Genomic DNA, 7,411 nt, shown 5'->3' with positions numbered 1-7,411 from the left:
CTTGTTATTTCGTGCATTGTGAGAGTGTTTTGTGGATGTATGTAGTGTTGCAACCTCGTTCACCAGAAAATACCTACTTTCGTGCTTGGACTTGAAATTGACCATTGACGTTAGCCCCCAAAAACCTTTGACGTTAGCCCCAAGAACAATTTTCCGTAAGGTTAGGTTAAGCAAGCATAGTAAAAAAAAATTAAAAATACTCGACATCTCATGTTCTAGTGAAAAAACACGGCGAGTTTGAAACAGTGACCACGGGTTACGTCATCTGACAAGGAACATTGTGCTCTCGTGCAGAAAGCAAATGGCGGCAGCAGAAACAGCATGTCGGACAGAGATTTTCGCAGAAAACAACATGTATTCGCGTTAAAATGGATCAAAACTACATTCACGAACTTCCACAATGCTACAGAAAATGATTTCCGAAAGTACTTTCTCCTGTAAATTTGAAGAAATCCGTCACCCCTATACTATAATGTTACCAAAAAGTTATCAAACAGAGATGATGACTGGCTCTCATTGAGACAATGTGTCTCAATGAGAGCCACTCAGCATCTCTATTCATGGTGCAACCCAATTCAACATGTATTAATTCTCTTGTATTATTAGAAGTTCCCCAAAAATTTATCACTCCTGTGTGTATGGTGAGAAATCTAGTCCACTGTCTCCTTTAACGTGTGTAAAGACAGACTCAGTTGAACACTGCAAGAGAACTGCTTCCAGAAACGCTATGCAAAATAAATGTTGTTTTCTGTTGCCAATGTATGTCAAATAGAAAATCATTGCTTTTGAAAATACAGGTGCTTCTGCATGAAACATGCAACTATTGGACTATTTTTGTCATGGAAGAAAACTTCTAATTACCTACTGACTACGGGCCTCACAATTTGTAATTTAGGTAGGTGTTAATGTCTATTTACTATGTCTGTAGACCAAAATATTAAATATAAAGTTTTTTTCTGCCTGGGTGCTTGGGAAATACAAACACACAGACTTTGGAAAAGGGTAAATTTGGCCCCCCAGACATTCTAGTATTAAATGTTTTCATCATAAAATGACAAAAGGAAGAAGTGGGAAATCTCAATGTTTCGGTGTAAAGTTTTCGTCCCAGGGCAGTTTTCTGGAGAAATGGATGCATTCACCTTACCATGGGCCCTCGACCCATTGTACCCCCTCGAGAATTACTCCCATCAAAAAACTCTTATTACTCCACTATAATACACCTCCTAAAGCCAAAAAACAACACAAATCTTTCGTATAGAACATAATCTTTATAAATGGCACAAAAATCACCACCTTATCGTGGGGGTACGGAGTGCCGACGGTACCACCTTAGCCAGGATGGAGGGAAGGTGGGGTTCTGTTGACCAATGGGAGCCGAGACAGAGAAAATTTACTTACACAATTTACAATTGAATGTCTTTATTCTCGTCAGTAATACAGCCCCTGGCCATATTATTAGACGCACCACAATTTTTTTTTGAAATTCAACACAGTGGACAATTTTAACAGTTCGCTTACTTTTCACATTTAAAATGTTGCAATAGGGTTCTTTGTGGCTGAACTTTGATTATTGTAATGAACAATATGAAAAGAGGAGGTACTGTTGTTACAAACAATACCACCAACACCAAACGTCTTTATTGTTGAACGAACATGCCGCAGTTCAATTCAAGCTGAGTTGAGAGGAGGATGTCTTGCGAATAGTGAATCGTATTTGTGCTAAATTTTGCAGTGATATTGTTTTTGTACACTGTCAGTATATTTTTTAAAATTTAATTATTAACATTAGGAAGTCATGTGTAATAAAAGTGACTTGACACGGAGAAAGATGGCTGAAATTAAGACAGTAATAAAGACAAAAATTTTCTCTAATCGTGAGATTTCTCGATAATCTCATTGTGTCTGAAGCATCGGTGAGGCGAATAAAGAAGAAATTGAATATGGTGGACAGTGAGCCACAAAAGAAGGACAGATGTGGATGTAAAACAATTTTTACTCCAAGATCCTTATGCTGTTTGAAGAACATTTGCCTCACGAATAGATTTGGGAGTACAAAGGAACTTAAAGATAAACTTGAAAAGAGTAGCGTTCGTGCATCTGAAAGAACAGTAAGGCATAGGCTCTCTGATATGAACCTGAAAGCACTCAGATCTGCTAAGAAGCCAAAATTAACCCCTGCTATGATCCGTAAACGTTTTCGTGGGGCAAAAGCTCACAAAGAAAAAGATTTGAACTTTTGGAGATCTGTTTGCTTTAGTGACGAGTGCACGTTTGAAATCTTGGGAAATAAATCTGTTTGTGAGAAGACGTCCAGGTAAAAAATACAATTCTCATTGTGTTGTGCAGACTGTCAAACATCCGATAAAAGTTATGATTTGGTCAGTCATTAGTGGCAAAGGTACAGGACGTCTGTATGTGGTTCAAGGAACAATGAGGTAAGAACAGTATAGGGAAGTGCTTAGAAGAAAATTGCTACCTCAAGTAAGAGAATGGTTCCCAAATGGAGAACCGTTCGTATTCATGCAGGATGGAGCCTCATGCCATACCGCAAAATCAATAGAACAGTTTCCACAGAGTGAAAATGTCCCTCTCTTGCCCTGGCCGGGAAACTCTCCAGATATGAACCCAATTTAAAATGTTTGGTATCTAGTGAAAAAAGACGTGGCAAAGCAAACAATTACGACGAGAATTGGCCTAATTGAAAAAATAATTCAAGTGTGGAATCACCATCCTCATATGAAAGAGAGAGTACAAGCATGCATTGATAGTATGCCAAGACGAATCCAAGCACTGATCAAGACCAAAGGCGGCTCAACCAAATATTAAAATTGACTTCCAGTCATATGTACATATTATATAGCTAATATTCAAGAAACACAGTAAGAAATTATATTTGTAACTATTAATGTATCAAGTAATTGTTGTTTTTTGTTAAGGTTCACATGTAATCAATGTAATATTTCATTTAATAAAATATAAATAAAAGAAATAGAGAAGAACAAAAAAATTAGACGAGATAATAACATCCTTAAAATTTTGCATAAAATTTGGCGGTGCGTCTAATAATTTGGCTAGGGGCTGTATAAGAGCACCCGACTTACGTTCAATTTAGAGGAGAGGTGAGGTGAGCAGGGGTGAAAAGTTGAGTTAGCACCCTAACAGGGCAGGTACTTATCACTGGTCTCTTGATCGAGTCTTGGCATTGGAATGATCGACTAGCTGGCCTGAAGTTTCTGGCAACCCTATAGTAGACTTGGTTCCTCTCCACAACTGGCAACAGTCTCACTTCCGCAAATTTGACATGAACCTCGTGACTGGCTCCAGGTGCTCTCCTCCCAAGGCAGGTTGTTTATCCCTTTTATAGTGCTCTTTGGAGTTGGGGAATGTGTAGGAAAGGTTCTGGGTATGGCTGATAATGCAAAAATTAGCATGCAATATCAATTGGACACTATCCATTGTCTAGTCCTTTTACTAACGTTACATTTTGAGAGGCATCTGTTCTCATCTTTGCTGGTGGTGGTGGGGATCAAGCCTACACTGGACCTCTCAATTTACTACAAATCTAGCATGCTAACAGACTACTCACTTGTCTGGATTTGTAGTAAATTGCAGTTGTACATTCAATCCCTATCACCACCAATAAAGAATTTGTCCAGTTGAAAATGGGAGATGTGCTCTCTCGAAACATGAAGATTGAATTGGTAATCTCCAATTAACATTGCACGCTAGCATAGAACCATTGTCACTAACATTTACATAAGTATTACATACGTGAAGGTATGGGTATGGCCTCTGGGGTGAACGAAGGCAGTGAGCCTTCAAAATTAATCGGAAAAAACCTATCCAATTCTGCAATGCAGAACCTTCACGTATGTAATACATAAACCGTGTTTACCGCATCCATCATGAATTCAGAAAAGTATTAATTTCAAAATGCTAGTTTAACGTGTCAACTAGTATTAACCTTGTTACTATGATAAAAGTATGCACCAGTGAAACAGAAAGTAAAATTCGTGTGGGTATTAATGTGTCTGACAAATTTACAATTCATGATGGGTTAAAACAAGGAGATGCATTATCTCCATTGCTCTTTAATTTTGCCTTAGAATATGCTGTTAGGAAGGTAAAAGAAACTAAAGGAGGACTAAAATTAAATGGTGTGACTCAGTTGTTAGCATATGCAGATGATGTAGACTTATTAGGGGATGATATAAATACAATTAAGAATAATGCTAAAATATTTTTCAAAACTGCTAAAGAGATAGGTTTGGAAGTTAACAAAGAGAAAACTAAATATAGCTTACAGGCCGAAACCAAGTGTTAGGTAATAATCAAAATCTAATTATTCATAAAAACTCGTTTGAACCAGTTTCCAAATTCAAATACTTAGGAGTAATATTAACAAGTGAAAATTATATTAAAGAGTAAATAAAAAGTAGGCTTAATTGAGGAAATGCATGTTACTTCTCTCTTCATAAACTTTTCTTGTTTAATATCTAAGAAACTAAAAGTTAAAATATACAAAACAGTAAGTTTGCCTGTAGTATTATTATTATTATTATTTTGCTTCCCTGTGCATAGCACCACGCCATGAAGGCATATAGGGGGTGTGGGGGTGTGAAACTTGGTCCCTTACATTGAAAGAGGAACATAAATTGAGAGTATTTGAAAATAAGATCCTTAGGAAAATCTTTGGACCTAAAAGGGATGAGGAGACAGGTGAGTGGAGAAGGTTACATAATTTAGAACTACATAATTTGTATTCATGTCCAGATATTATTAGAATGATTAAATCAAGAAGACTTAGGTGGGCAGGCCATGTGGCACGAATGGGAGAGGAAAGAGGAGTTTACAGGATTCTTGTTGGGAAACCTGATGGTAAGAGACCTGTAGGAAGGCCAAGACGAAGATGGAGGGACAACATTGAGATGGACCTAAAGGAAATCGGTAGGGATGGAAAGAGTATATAGATCTTGCTCAAGATAGGGACAGATGGAAGGGCCTGTGTTGCTGCAGCCATGAACCTTCGGGTTTAAGAAGGCTAGAGAGTTAGATAGTTAGTATTGATAGCCGACCATTCAAAAAATTCACCAGCCACAATTCTTGCTGGTAAATCAGTTGATCATATTTGGCAAAAATGTGGATGCAATACCGGTATATATTTTTTTCTAATGTGCAAGGTGGGAATTTTAACGTCTGGGTGGGATGTCATGTTGACATTACCAGACATTGAAAATCACACATTTTATACTTATTTTGCACTAGTGACAGTTTTTGCATTTCTGGAATGAAAACTCCCATTTACAAGAAATTTCTGGCAATTAAGAGAAAACTTTCGATAACCTATTTTTAATACATGACCATCCAAAATTTTCAGACTGAAATCAGTGGGCATTTTTTTCTGGTCCCAGTACCATTATTTCAGGATGTTGCATACCACTAATATTTTCATTTGATATGCTCGTCTCCTACAATATAACAATTTACTGCATTTATTTATTTTGAGTAGAAGTGATATAATGCAATGATGGTGCTTTTTCTTTCCTGATAATGCCCTGGTGTTCACAAAGTTTTGGAACCACAATATCACAAATGCAATGTTTGTGTTAAGCATAGAGGTGTGTGGGATGGAAATTTTTTGGTTGGGATGATATTTTTTTAAAATTGCGACGTTGGGGATGGGAAATATTTGCCTAACACTATAAAAATCTCAATTCTACACACTATTTTCTCAAGTAATTATTTTTACACTTCTTACTTAAAATAAAAACTAGTAATTTCAAGATTTTTCAGACGCTTACAGTGAAAAACACCTTTAAACACAATAATTAGGAATTTCCTGTCTTTTAGGGATCCTGACAAGTCAGGATATAATTTCCTGAAGTTGGGATCAGGATGAGAAATTTTTATCCCAATCCAGACTTTTTGGAATCTGACACACCCCTAACTAAGCAGTATGCAGTAAAAAAAAATCGAAGATGATAATATACAACACACAATAACAATATTATTATTGCAACACTAAATCTTGTGAAATTTCATCAATAGCTCCTTCATATCAGACCTATCATAAACTTGATGAAAAGTCCACAAGGATTCGGCCTTTCCATACCTAATTCTTTGGATATGGTTCAGTGAATTATTGAGTTTTAATGTTGCACATGCTGTAATGAAAATATTTTTTCTGGCATATGGTGTCAGATGATATCATAAACATTAAGAATTTGATATCGAAAAATTCTAATCATCTTTTTACTTTCCACAACACTGTTACCAGCAAAATACTAAACAATTCTGGTGAGCATATTAAAGTTTATTAAGTTAGCAACAATGCAAAAATAGTTTGTTTCAATACAATACTAACAAAATTGGCCCCTTAGAATAGTGAATTATTACATACTTATCACAGTTCCAGAGATCATACAACAAATTATTTTATTAACAATTTTTTCTATTATGAATTGAATTTGGTGAAACATTTCTACTAGCACCCTCTATATTTAATACATTGTGTGAACATCTGTGTTGAGATCTTTAAGTACTATATAATTTACCATTTACAATAATTGAAGGGTCTGGGGGAAAAAAACAGCTAAGTCAAATTCCAAAAATGAAATTTTCATTCTAAAACGTTACTGGACATGTAAATGAAAATGTAAAAAAAAAAAACATACGATTCGACGAATGGAAGTTTCAAATGTATAAAATGAAAGAAAGCATGTTCTAAAGTCCAGCCTAGGATCTGCATGGCAAGAAATGACACCACTGCGTCGCTTACGACAGAAAATTAACTTGCCTGATTTTTCCCTGACCCTTCCATTTATAATGCTTACTGAGAAATAATATTTCGGCTACATTTCTATGTCTAAATGTACATACTTTAACATTCCAAATTAACTGCACGAAAGAAGTACTAAAATATGTTCATGATTAGAACTGGAAAAAAAAATCTTTCCTTTAATATTCGTATTTCAATTAAGTATCTTGCAGACTTTGGTTAATCACTTCACCAAGTCAAGTTAAATTCTTGCAAATGTAAACATGCAAATTGATGTGCTTATGTAGATTCAATACATACTTCTGTCATTTTTAATTGTACCAATAAGTAGAAATTATGTTCTCAGATAAGCAAGAGATGGCAATATCCAAATAACATTTGTCACTATAAAGCTTTTAAATCCAATTATTTACACATATTTCATTCTTGATAGCAGAAATATGTTAGTATTGTACATACAAATAAATTCTATGGTATATGTTTTTCTTGTTACAGTCTTTCACTCAATAAGGCTTGATTTATTACTACAGAAAAATTAAAGACCATAGATAGGCCTACCTAACATTTTAATTAAAATTCGATTGAAAGCTGTTCTAGGTACATACATTCCAAAACACAAAAATACATTTGTTA

Source organism: Lepisma saccharinum, chromosome 11, assembly GCF_977018435.1.
Source record: "Lepisma saccharinum chromosome 11, izLepSacc3.1, whole genome shotgun sequence".
NCBI classification, from domain to species: Eukaryota; Metazoa; Arthropoda; class Insecta; order Zygentoma; family Lepismatidae; genus Lepisma; species Lepisma saccharinum.
Note: the sequence above shows the minus strand (reverse complement) of the source record.